Consider the following 14764-nt stretch of genomic DNA (forward strand, 5'->3'; position numbering starts at 1 on the left):
TGACGAGATACGCTTGAAGTTCTCTAAGGCTATAGATACAGCAATAAGGAATAGCTCAGTAAGCAGTACAGTTGAAGAGAAATGGATATTTCTAAAAGGGGCAATCACAGAAGGTGGAAAGAAAAAAGCTACAAAGAAGGTAACCGCGAAAAAACCATGGGTAAAAGAAGAAATACTTCCGCTGATCGATGAGAGAAGGAAGTACAAAAATGTGCAGGAAATTCAGGAACACAGATACACAAGTCACTGAGGAATGAAATAAATACGAAGTGCAGGGAAGTTAAGACGAGATGGTTCCATGAAAAATGTGAAGAAATCGAAAAGGAAATGATTGTTGGAAGGACTGATTCACCCCATAGGAAAGTCAAAACATCCTTCGGTGAAAGTAAAACAATGATGGTAACGTTAAGAGTGCAACGGGAATTTCACTGCTAAATGCAGAGGAGAGAGCGGATAGATGGAAAGAGTACATTGAAGGCCTCTGTGAGGTGGAATATTCGTCTGATGTCGTAGAAGAAGAAATAGGAGTCCATTTAGAAGAGATGGGGGATTCAGTATTAGGATCACAATTTCAAAGAGCTTTGGAGGGCTTAAGATGAAATAAGACAAAAGGGATAAGATGAGATTCCATCAAAATTTCTGAAATCAGTGGAAGACATGGCAACAAAACGACTATTCACGTTGATGTGTAGAATGTATCATCCTCAGAATTCTGAAGACTGCAAGAGCTTACAAGTGCGAGAATTATCGCACAGTCAGCTTAATAGCTCACGCATCCAAGTTGCTGACACGAATAACGCACAGAAGAACGGAAAAGAAAACAGAGGATGCGTTAGATGAAGACCTGTTTGGCTTTAGGAATGATAGAAGGCACCAGAGAGGCAATTCTGGCGTTGCGGTTGATAATGGAAGCAGGACTAAAGAAAAATCAAGACATGTTTATAGGATCTGTCGACCTGCAAAAAGTATTCGACATTGTCAAATGGCGCAAGATTTTCGAAATTCAGAGAAAAATAGGTGTGAGATACAGTGAGAGACAGATTGTATACAATATGTACAAGAGTCAAAAGGGAATAATAAGAGTGGACGGCCAAGAACGAAGTGCTCGAATAAAAAGAATGTAAGACAGGGATGTAGTATTTCCCCCTTATTGTTCAGTCTGTGTGTCGCAGAAGCCATTATGGAAATAAAAGAAAGGTTCAGGAGTGAGATCAAAATTCAAGATGAAATGATATTAGTGATGAGATTCGCTGATGACATTGCTATGCTGAGTGAAAGGGTAGAAGAATTACAGGATCTGCTGAACGGAATGAGCAGTCTAATAAGTACAGAATATGGACTTAGAGTAAATCGAAGATAGATGAAAGTAATGAGAAATAGTAGAAATGAGAGCAGCGAGAAACTTACATTAGGATTGACGTTCACGAAGTAGATGAAATTAAGGATTTCAGCTACCTAGGCAGCAAGATAACGAATGATGGACGGAGCAAGCATGACATCAAAAGCAGGCTAGCACTGGCAAAATAGGCATTCCTGACCAATAGAATCTAGTAGTATCAGACATAGCCCTTAATTTGAAGAAGAAATTTCTGAGAATGTACGTTTGGAGCAGAGCACTGTATGGTAGTGAAACATGGACTGTGGGGAAACCAGAACAGAAGAGAACAGAAGCGTCTGAGATGTGGTGCTGCAGACGAATGCTGAAAATAAGGTGGACTTATAAAGTATGGAATGAGGAGATTTTGTGCAGAATCGGAGGGGAAAGGGATATGTGGAAAACACCGAAGACAAGAAGGGATAGGATGATAGGACATCTGTTAAGACGTCATGGAATGACTTCCATGATATCAGAGGGAGCTGTAGTGGGCAAAAACTGTAGAGGCAAACAGGGACTGGAATACATCCAGCTAATTATTGAGGACGTAGGTTGTAAGTACTGCTCTGAGACGGAGAGGATGGCTCAGGAAAAGAATTCGTGGCGGGCCGCATCAAATCAGTCAGAAGACCAATGACTAAAAAAATAAAATAAAATAAAAAAATAAATGATTCCCTGAGGCTGGGGCGGGTACCTCTTACCCGGAAAACAGCCATCACAAAAATTACTAACAAGCCACGGAGAGGGGTCCATCGGAACCAAAATCGTACCGACCAATTTGCTTGTTAAACACATGGGTAAGGTGCATCAGAGGCTTCTGTGTAATCGCCTCCAAGCTCACAGGAAACTCCATGCCCTTAGTCAACACCAATCTGGCTTTAAAGGAGGGAAATCTATTGACGACGCGATTAATCGGCCTTCAGAAATTGTAGAACAGACATTAGAAAACTACGCAGTTGCGATTATTATTGACATTGCTGCCGCCTTTTATAATCTTAGGTGGCCAGCATTGTTTGCACGATTTCGAGAACTACAGGTACCCGTGTCTCTGAACAGTAGTCTTCGAGACTGTTGTCGGAACATAGTGGCTGAGTGACAAAGGGCAACCGCAAGGTTGTAACAAGGATTACCAAACGATGCCCACAAGGCCCTAACTGCGGATCCATGTTCTGGGATATCATAACTGAAACGCTCTTGAATTTAATCATGGGAGATGAACGTTGAGACGGGATCGTTGCGTATGCTGACGACCCGCTGGTTGCGATATCAGCCAACACGAGAGCAGTGTTGGGAAACAAGGCCAGTGGTATGCTACACACTATACAACAATGGTGCAACCGAGACAAATAATTATTATCCATAGCATCACAGCAAATAGCGTACATAATGCTTAAAGATTCACTACACCCGGCAATCAAAATAAAGAACATAAAGGTAAAACGCGAAGTAGTAACTCGACGACTTGGGGTACACATTGACGAACGACATAATTTCGACGAACACGTATAAATAATCACAAACAAAGCCTAAAGTATTCTTCACAAACTAGATGCATTAAATTCGACACGATGCAGACTGCCACTTACACAAATACGAATGCACCACAGTGCACTTTACCAGTCGGTAGTGAGCTTAGCAGCTACTACATGGGCACATAGACTCGCTCTTGTCATGAAGAGGATCACTGTTCGGCGGGGGCAAAGGAGTGTGCTACTTAGCCTACATCAGTCTAATCGCTGTATGTGGCGCTCGGAATATACCCGCTCGACATAACCATCAGAACCGGGCTGCAACATACTGGCTGAAGACGGGTAGACGTGAAAGACTGTTGCAGGTCACTGGGCAGCACACAGAAGATAGGTACCAACTAAAAAAAATTGGCGTGTGGACATTTGCCACAAAAAAGAGTGGGACGAGAGTGATAAGGGTCGTCATTTATCTCCAGTGTCAGGGAGCGATTACGATTGCACCATGTCAGCCCCAGTCGAGGCATGGTTCATTTTGTGACTGGAAGTGGCCCTTATCACACGCACCTGTAGCACATATCGCTTTCTGAAAGCAGTCGTTGCACATGCGGGGAAATTGGTTCTCCAGAACGCTTCCTTTTGAAATGCAATAGAACGCGTAACGGAAACAACTCTACACGATGCACTGAAGAACGCAGATACATGGACACAGCTGAACATAATCACCAAATACATCTCAAAAACAGAACGTGACATTTACAAACAAACTCATCATTACAGAAACCACAGAAGACCAAGACAGGCCGACATTGATAGCTCGAGTACTTCCGGTTGTGACGATGATACGAGCGGCAGTGACAACACTTACGTAACGCAGATACACAATATATACATAAAGTAAAACATTAAAACATGCACAACTATTCACATGAACATTAAAAAAAATTCCAGTTTATATCTTATTATGAACTAATCTAATTAAAAGTAGGAGTAATTCGAATAGTCTGTGGATAGACATTGTTTTAGAATCCATGTTAAACCTGTACCGAACATTGGTAAGTAGTTACATACATGAACACATCATTGTAAATATAATGAATGTAATATAAATTTGTTATAAAGTAAGTAAGCAAAATCAAGCAGTGTAAATACACAACAGAAGGAGATCAAGCATATTATATGAAGTGAATGGGCATACTACTTAAAAAGTTCTAGACTTAGCCTACGAAAATGTTTTTACAGGATTAATAATAGGTTAGTTGTGGCTTATTATTTCTCCTACAGGTATGTAGGAACAGTACATAATTTAATTGTATTACACTGAGGCAGGATATTGTTCCAAAGCCATGCAGAATCTGTTTACTAAATAACCTAGTAGCAGTAGTTGTTATGTAAGCTAACAAACATCAACTCATACAGCACTCTAACAGGCGACGCCGACACAGATTAGATCCATATGGGTGGAACAAATCGAGTTGTCTCGAAGAGGATGTTAATGTGGATACTTACTAAAGTGGGTAGCTTCACTTGGAGACACTGTACTTTAAGTTCCATACCAAACCCCTTCACAATGCGGTATCGGTGTCCTTCCTGTCTTCCTTTATTCTCTTCTTAAGTCGTACCATAAATTTATAATTTCTTACTTCCAAATTCCTTTAATTTTCTTTAAAGTATAAGTGTAACTGCTGTCAGTAAATACAATACAACACCAAAGAGCAGACAAAAATCTCCACACGGCCCCACCCACGCTGCATGGGCAACAGTGCCCATGATCTCAACTGCGTAGCACAATTTTTCTGCGAGGTGGTGGTCATGGGTACTGACTAAGAGATCTCTGTGCAGCACAGGAAAGCCCTAGTAGTCGTAATGCAGCTTGGAAAAAAAGGCTGGAACAATCTATAATGTTCGAACGGATTGAACTCCTTCCTCAGTAATAGAAAGGATTTTTTTCGACGGATTTCTTCTTAAGTTCCACTGTACACGCGAAGGCATGTCAAGGTATCTCGGGTCCAGAAACGCTTCAGTAAGTGTTAGGAGAAGGACGTGTTGCTCTTGTGTCCCTCCAGCACTGCCTTCAAGCGATGCCTTTTAAGTTGAGAATGAGGCATTGGTCAGTTGGCTGAATCACGTGGTCTCTGGGCCTAATGGGAGAGAGTCTTACTCTGTTTAGTGGAGTTACAGGGTGGGGCTAGTGGGTACGATTCGACGTGAGTGTGCGCATATAACCACATCCCGTGACGTGCACACCATGTGTACGCCCCGTCACATGATTCACACCGGTTCAGAATGCATTTTGAGCTGTATCAGTGTGAGTGGAGCTGTGCAAAGGGGAAGATGTTACTCACAGTGGAGCAGCGAGTATTCATTGTGGAAAGTTACGCGGAAACAAAGTCGTGGAAACGGTGTGTGGGGCCGCGCGGGATTAGCCGAGCGGTATAGGACGCTGCAGTCATGGACTGTGCGGCTGGTCCTGGAGGAGGTTCGAGTTCTCCCTCGGGCATGGGTGTGTGTGTTTGTCCTTAGGATAATTTAGGTTAAGTAGTGTGTAAGCTTAGGGACTGATGACCTTAGCAGTTAAGTCCCGTAAGATTTCATACACATCAGAACGGTGTGTGGTCAATTGTGTGCTGAGAAGTTCAACAGTGACAAAGTGCCAGCACAAAGTGCCATGCAACGCATAGTCCGTAAATGGCGCCGAACAGGATCTGTTTTGCACATTCCGAAACGTGTCCGCTCAAATGCCGAGGGATGATTGATGGTCACTTTCAAGATATGTTATAGTCAGATTAGTTCTGTGTTTCCTTTCCTCTGCTGTAATTCTTTGTACTTACGAATTATTAAGTTCACCTGGAATAATCTCATATCATTTTATGTTATTATTAATGACTGAAGCTTGTTTTCTGCCTTACGGAGAATTAACATATCGTGGGTGCACAGTAATTAACGACAAAAACTTCTGAATAGGTAGTGGTGGCAGCGATATGGAATGCATTCGTTACTGCCGCGTTAAATGAAGGCAATGAAACTTATTACATTCTGAGACTGTCGACGGCAAACCTCCAAATCAATTAAATTGTCTTTCTGAATGGAAAATTAAAAATGCGGTGTTTGAAAGAGATCAATATGCTCATATGAAATGCGTTTCATCTAAAATTGGGGCACATTTGTTATTGGAGTTTGCATATCCGCCGCTTCTAGCACACCAGCTTTATTTTATGTCCAGCCATAAATTGGTTTCGAATTCCACTATGACTGTTCCTTTATGTTTGTAAATAAATTCAGTTGGTCCGACGATAGCTGAATTGACAAAGATGAACAAAGCTGCCTCATATATCACAGTGAAATACCTCTGTGTGAAATGCTTTCGAAATCGTCTTAAATTACTGTTTTTTTGTATCGTGTGCCCGATGTAATTGCCCTTATTTTCGAGATTACCCGTGGCAATTATGATGGCTAAAATGTTTCTTTGACGAGTCATTAATGATGAACTGAATGGTGAATCTCAATTTGCCTGCAATCTATTGGAGACTGTGAGAAATTTGTGGAATACCAGAACTGAAAATAAGATTACGTTCCATTAAACAGATCTCTCAGAAATCCGGTTTCTGTCTGCAAAGGGCGTTTTGGCATACTGCATTGATTTGTTGATATCATCAACACAATCTTCCTATTGGTAAGTTATCCTATTTTGTTTATATTAACATTTGATGTATGTACATACTAGGCAGCTACCACCATACTTGATAAGTAGTACATTTAATAACTGAAACAAATTTTTGTCTATGCATAGTGAAGAACTTAGTAGATGGTAATAGATCTTTATAACACATCATGGTAACAGACAACAAATATAGTTTTTCTGTATTATTAGGGGAAAAAATGTAAAGAACACTACAAATGCAGTGATTTTTTCTGCAGTAGTACTGTGGCCCTGTGTTATTATTGTGTCTGCCTCTGGAGCCGAGTGGTTAGTGTGGCTGACAGACATGTGGTGGATCCGTATTCTATTCCTGGCAATGCCAGGTATCTTTCCTTAGCAGAAGGTCTGGAACGGGGTGCACTCAGTACTTGACCGAGTAAAAACAGCACCAGGTCAGCTACACTGAACGAGGCCGGAAGTGCAATGTGCTGCCTCAACCCCACCATACCGCATCCGATTGAGGCCATCTCCAGAGAATAACATGGTGGTCGGTCATTTGGTCCCTACTGGTACTCGATAGACAGTCTATAAAATGGTACAAAGGCATTACGTGAGTGTAGACCCTGGAGGTTGAAAAACGATTAAGGGAAGCTGTAAGGTAATGAAAGGGCTTAAAATTTTTTGTTCGATGTAATAGTGAACAAAAGAGACTTATCATATGTCTTGTTTGAAATAAACATCCTTTTTTCCGTTTGAACACAATTAAATTGAGTTTTAGATTTGAAATAATCTTTTTATCTATGTTCCTATTGAGGATAGGGCTTAGGCGGGACGTGGGTGTCCAGTGGTGTAAGGAAACTGTTCAAAATGTGAAACCAGTAATGTTCTGATAAACTGACTGGAGTTTATCGCTCCATAAGCTGCCTCTAAAGGATACAGGTAAGGAACTGTAGTGTGCAGGAGGCCGCCACAATCAGGCTCAGGGGCATGATTCCCAAAAGAGGAGCTGAAGAACAACTGTGGTTGGGACAAGATGCTGGCACGCTCTCTCCAGTCTCCTCTGTGTCTCCCATGTGACCGTTCTCTGCCCTCTTATTAGCTAGCTGGGAGTACCTTGGGAAGCGTACCTCCATTCGACAACAATTTGCAAGGGTGTCCCCTGTCAGCAGTACCCAGTGTGGGAACGCTGTTCAAGTGGACTGCGGGTAGGTAGCTGTGGTATCATGAGACATCTGGAAATGCCCCAGCGCAAGCCCAGCCACTGCACCACTGTAAGACGCAGGTTGGCTGCGCCAGAAACGCAGAGAATTGAAAGAGAATAAAATTCTGTATAAATTTCCGATAAATCTTTCCACTCAGTCCGACTGTCCACCATGTACATCAGGAAATTTATTACAAAAGTGTAATTACTCGCTGTTTTAGTTGCAGTAGCATTGTCTCAATGTGTGAGAAGAGGTGCTGCTGGCAGATTTTTAGCAATATTTGTGTAGATCCATCAGATATATACCTTAGACGAAAACATGGTATGGAAAATGCTCCTTTCATCTTTCTGAGCTCAAAATCTCACCCATAATGGGAGAGACTGACACGGTTTTCCAGGCAACCGAATAAGAAGTTGTATACATAAAATTAAAACCAAACAATGCCTCCATGTAACTGATAGCTGACTCTGTGCAGTGTTACATTATGAAACAATGTGTGTATGCCTTTGAAAGAAAGTATAAGCAAAATAGTATTATACACCAGGTATTAACGAATGAAGTTGCGCTGTGTTAAACAGATTGTCCTCACATTCGAGAGGGTAGAGGCTACAGTCCTCATCAGGACACACTGACTTACATTTTCTATAGTTCCACTAATTTACTTCACGAAATTCCAGAACGGTTCCTACCAAATGCCACACTGCCACACATTACGATGTGCTCATCCTAGTCAAACTGGACCCGTGACTGTGTAAATGCCTATTGCTATGAATTATTTATGTTTTTTTGTTCTTAAAGTATAATGAACGGGTTTGCTATATCCTGAGCTTATGTGCTAATTATAATTACACTTTGTACTACAACTGTAGTCTGCAGGGCAACAGAACGAATGCTGTTGCTTTGGTGGCTTATAAATGGGCCAAGGCTGCAGTGGATACCACAATAAACTATGAGATTCGAACAGTCAAATTTCGCTTTCAGATGATAAAATCATGTTCATGAGTGTGTTTACTAATTTACACTTGTTTGATAGAAATCATCTAAATTAAAGTTAAATATTTAAGAAAAAATTGCAAAAGAAATTATATTGTATTACTAAATAGCGTTCTTCAATTCAGCAAAGCAATTCGTCCATTTTTAAGAATGTATTCACGTACTCTGTACCAAGATAAAATGCCATTACAAAAAAGTACATATGTATGTACTGTCACACAAACACATTGAAACAAAGTTGCAGTTATACTTACACAACGAAGATTAGCTGCATGTTACACACATGAAACTTATTATACTGCATCTGACCTGTTCCATGGAAATATAAATACAAAACTCGTGGAAAATCTACTTTTTTACTTAAATACATTTATCATAGATGTAACTAAACCTGTAGAAAGTCTTGGATATGGATAGGGTCTGTGTGAGAGCAAAATAGAATATAGGTGTACAGCGTGTTTCAGTGTCTTTGTGTCAGTGATGTAGGAGTGATAGATGACGTCATGAAGAGCAGCTCTTGTCAGAGGCAAAATGCTTTATGGCACTTCCTGGTGACGTCAGGTGGCATTTAGTATTCACTGACTCTAGAAGACAAGTTTTCACAGAATTAGAAAGGTCTAGTAACCAGGTGTGCAGCATACTACCTAACTCAATAAACTGATCAAGTGAGTTGCAACAAGGACACTTTAAGAATGGGTGACTCTAAGAGGAGAAAACTATTTTATAAGTGAATCAGGAACTTGAATTTTGCTAGGCCTTCATCCAGAGAAGACGACTGGCTTATAGGCAGCATACAAGCCATACCCACACCACAGAGTGCCTACGCTCTGTCGCCATTCAGTGGCATAACCAAGACAACAGAACGCCTAACATCTCTAGGGAACCTCAGAAAACTTTTCTCTCTAAGAAAAGTTGTTGCTTGTGACGGTATCTATAACCCCTAGAGGTTTGATGCAAGGATTTTGAAGCACAACATGGGCTCTGTTTTATTCTCAGAGTAGTTATCATCTGAGAATTCTAGCACAGGAAACAAAAGCTAATGAAATTATAACCTGAGTTATCATCTTAAACAAAAATTTTGTATTTATCATTTAGAACTAATGTAACTGCCTGACAAAATTTAGATGTTAAAAATTCAAGTTTTGAAACAAAACAAGATTTACTTTTTCAAATCTATTAGTTTAGTAAAACAATCTATAGAGTCATTAATGCGACTATTAAGCTAGTTTAATAGCTCTTCAGTATTATTGCCCAAAGTTATGATTTTGTTTCACTTTTATGCAACTTGTTTTAGATTTTTTAAAATAATGTGATGTAGTTTAAACAAATTTTTCGTTTAAATTCCGCCACAGTTTTTATTTTTAAAAATTGTCTTCAACCACCTAATAGAGAAAAATTTTAATAAGATTAAAAAATAAATTGATTCTTAAAGACACCAAACTTTGGCAACGGGAGAGAGCTAGTGAGGTTTTTTGTTGACACTCTCTTTATTTCATCTTTCCAAACTGGGTTTTTCTTTTGAACATTACTGTCGGACTGCAACCTAGCATCTACATCTTGGCATAGATGAGAGAGCTGCTGACAGCTGTTGTCCTCCCCTTTTCGTTGATGGACTTCAACAGTGGATGGATAGCAAATAGAATTGGCTGGCCAGTGCAAGTAGTTCAGTTGCTATAGTGGCCAGCTTTACCCCACAGGGCAAGGAAATAGCATTCACAAATCGTAAATGGTAATCGAGTGGTAAAATTGATTCGAGAGCAAAAAATCTATACATGAGGTGCCATCTGTTACGGTTTCACAAATGAGCACTGGGAGCACAGTTGGCACCACTGTATGTACAGTGTGACACACATAATATGCATCAATCATGCAATTTAGCACTTAGTTTTAGAGATAATTACATTATGATTACACTTTTGGACAGCGCCTATGCCACAGGTGTCTGCTACTTGCAATACAGTGTTGCACATCATAATTTAAATTCCTTGTACCATACATAATTATGTAAGCAAGTGTGTCAATAGATATGTTATGATTAAAAGTAGCACACAATTTCACAGCAGTTCTGTGTAGTTAATAATTTCATTCCCTTAGATATATTTATAATAAAAACACTATAATTCTCTATGAAACTGAAAAGATTTACATTAACATCATTTTTTAATTGTGTGTCCCTCTTAAATTCTTGGAAAACAGCATAGGGTTTCAAAAAGTTAGTTGGTGGATTTAGATTCCACATTTCTTGAGGAAAAAGTTCACTTCTATCATTCTTTACATAGATATTCTGTAATTTAACATGATAAAATAAAGAAGAATGAATCATCTGTATATGTTTTCAGTTAGTTTGGAAAACAACAAAAATAAAGTAAGGCATATCAAATTCTATATAATTATTGTAATATCTAATTTTCTTTTACAACTTAAGATTCAAAGAAAGGTGTGGGAATTTTTTGATCTTGTAGTCTTTCTTGTTCTAGCTCAAGTGAATATTCTCACTCATATCTAATCACAGAAACACTAATTTCCACTGATTTCACAACAATTTTACCTCCCTTAGGAAGAGTATCATTTATTGAAACTCCAGCTTGATTATGGTCAGGACATCAAAGAATTGCATCATTTGCACTAGAACTCCAGGTAAAAGTAACAGTTAAAAACACACTCCTTTACCAACCCAGTAAGGAAATATAGGGGAAGAGATACTTCATTTTTCTTACTGTTTATCTTCCTATATTGAGAATTGACTTTCCATGGTTAACTCATTGCCTAGAGACGAAGTCAGTTGCAAAAGGGCAGACAAAGAAATGAAAGGATACTCATTCCTATACAAAATATTGCTCCCATCCTTCACGGCGATAAAACTGAGCAGCTTTGCCACATAGTTGTCAATCAACTTTTTATTGGCTTTTCCATCATACAATACTGAAGCTCATATAAAATGTGCATGATTAGGATGAATCCAACCATCACCAATATGAATATTAATCTCCTTATTAGGAATATTTAAATTAGATTTACTCTTTTCGTTCACAGGGAATGAGTAAAAGTGGTAGCTCTCAGTCTTATTCATTTAATAATGATATAATTTACTAAGACATTTTTAAAACAATTGTCACACAAGCACCACTGAAGTAAATCAAATTATCGTTCTTCCCAATTGCAGTTGTTTCTAAATCTCGTATATAATTTTGTAGGATAATGTGATTCATGAATTAATATTCCACTGAATTCTACATTGGTTTTGAATAAACCATTACTATTAGCTTCTCTGTGAAAGTGATCTCCATGCTTTACATACGTTCTGTTACCCAAATTAAAATAAATGCTGATTAACTTGAATGGAATAATTTTAGACACATCATTAGTAGTAGTTTTTTCATTGAGCTCACTAATTTTGTTATTAGATCCTAATACACTTCCAATGCTAATCTTTATGTCCGTATATACTTTTAACATCAATTTCAATAGCAACTCTACTTAAAATTTCATCTGTCTTAATGTAGATATTAGGCTTTTTGTGTGAATAAATTTTTCTAAATTTTTCAAGGTATATTGTCCAATAGGAATTTCAATTGTTTCGTCGCTAAGTTTAAATGTATTATTTTCGGATGTGATATTTGGATTTAGGAATTTTATATAAAACGAGCTAGTGTCCTTTAGAGGTACTGTCAATCTTTTTTGAGAATACATACCTTACCACTTAACTGAAATAGACAACACATTTATAGAAATAAAAAATATTTATTTAAATGAATAAAGCAGGTTGGGTTGAAGAAACAAGAATTCCAGTGAAGAAACTGAAGGATAAGCATGGCAAACCTTTGCCTAGTTCTATTCAGTGTACAATAATGGACCTAGTGGATGTGGAAAACAACATTAAACATTGATAATTATATTTTAGCTCCAGCATGGCTAAAATGGAATACAATAAATCATTTGTATGTTTATTCTAAAATCTCAGAATTTATAAAAGAGAAAAAGTAGAGGAGGAAAATAATTATAATATTACATATTTATGAAAAACAATGATGAAATTATGCCACTGGATGAATCTCAAGACAATTCAGTTGTAATATTCGATGACTTTACTCTCGAAAATCAGGAAGTAGTTAGAGAATATTTTACTAGAGGAAGACACAAAGGAATATTTTGTTTTTAGTTATCCCAAACATATCGAAAAATGATAAAACAATTAGTAAGAGATAATATTTTTTAAATACTTTTAGACAGCATAATACAAATTCAGATTGTATTTATCACGAGTTTGTCATTGTAAATTTAATATATTCTTATCTGAGAGAAACATGTAGTAAATTCTGGAATGAAGATAAATTTTTTCTAATACAAACGATATGACAAGAAAAGTTAATAATAATAATTACAGAGATATGATTAAATTTTTTTTAAAACATTAACATAAAATAAACTTTAAACAGAAATGTTAAACATAACGATAAAAATTAATCATCGAACATAAACTTTAAACACAAAACATAAAATATTAAATGTAAACATTAAATATAAATGTTAAACATTAAACATATGTTTATTATGGGCTCACATTACCTGCTACTAAGAAAGTGATTGTTTTTGGCAATATGACTCGCTATCTCATTGAGGATGCTACAGCAGATACATGCTCGATCAGCCTGAACTGTTCTTAGCCCTCGGCTGTGATGGGTTTCAGGCAGTCAAAAGAACTATCAAGTGCATGTGCACATGCTTGGATGGGAGAAAAGCTGAGGCAATTTCAAGTACACAAGGATGGACTCATCACGTTCATCATTTCCATAGTGTAGCAGTTATCATGACTGCTTCAAATGCAGAGGGCCCCTGGTTCGATCCCGGGTGGGAACACTGTTTTCCTGCCTATGTCAGATTCTACTCCCATGAGCTACGTCATGTGTGGATCTGCTGAATGTGATTTTGTTATGCAAGTACTGCAGTTATTGAATTTTTAAACTATGATGGTAACCTCATTACAAGTTCTCTGTGAAGTAAAGTGCGCAGCAGTAGTTTCCATAGTGTAGCAGTTATCACATCTCCCTGGCACACAGATGGTCCCTCTTTCGATTCTGGGTAGAAACACTTTTTCATCATGTTAAACCAGATGTCCTGACACGCATTTCCTATGTTAAGCAGAAATGTTCAACATAACAAGTTAAACATCAAACCTAAACATTAAATGTAAATATTAGATGTAAACATTAATTACAAATGTTAAATATGAACACTAAACATAAACATTAGATGTAAAACGTTAAATGTTAAATGTTGAACACAAAATATTAAATGTTAAACATAAATGTTAAACATAAACATTAAATGTTGCACATAAAATGATGAATAAGTGTTAAACATTAAAACTAAATCATTAATGTTTTTATCCATAGTAGATGTTTGCTAAATACAATCTTTTGAAAGGGCTTAGAGGTTGTTGAGAAAACCAAGAAAAATAGAAAGCTAAAGGAGGAATTAAACAACAAATTTAAAAAATGAAGAAACAACCCAGAACAGGATACAAAAGGTATAAAAAAGAAGGGCAGCCTGTTACTGATGCAATAGAAAACGTAAAACAGGAAATCGAAAGTTTAGGTGATGATTTTCTTTAGGCTATAGAAGAAATCAGAGAAGTCCAAAAGCAAAAGATTTGTTATAAATATTTTGAATAATTTAATTAGGTAATGTGGTAGTGATAAAAGTGATTATACATTAAGTGAAGCAGAAATTAAAGATTTATTGGGGAACTATGAAGAATAGGTTAAAAATAGAGAGAAGTAATCCACTAAAAATATATAAGTGAAAGAATGCTCGATTAACCAAAGTGAAGACACGGTTTTTAGATTAAGACCTGTTGGTACATTTAAGTTCGTTGGTAAATTACCTGTAAAATTTGATGGAGATAAATTAGCTATTGGCGAGAGACATAGGAATGAACAGATAGGTTAGTGGATCCATTAACTTAAAACAGGTTACTATGGATGACATGAATCCAAGGTTTACTGGTTCTTATTTATCAAATTATGTGGCTCTGTTGTACTGTTTAGGAGTATTATATTCTGATAATAATCCAAATAAAATGCAACCA

The sequence above is a fragment of the Schistocerca piceifrons genome, chromosome 5 (assembly GCF_021461385.2).
Source record: "Schistocerca piceifrons isolate TAMUIC-IGC-003096 chromosome 5, iqSchPice1.1, whole genome shotgun sequence".
Classification (NCBI taxonomy): domain Eukaryota; kingdom Metazoa; phylum Arthropoda; class Insecta; order Orthoptera; family Acrididae; genus Schistocerca; species Schistocerca piceifrons.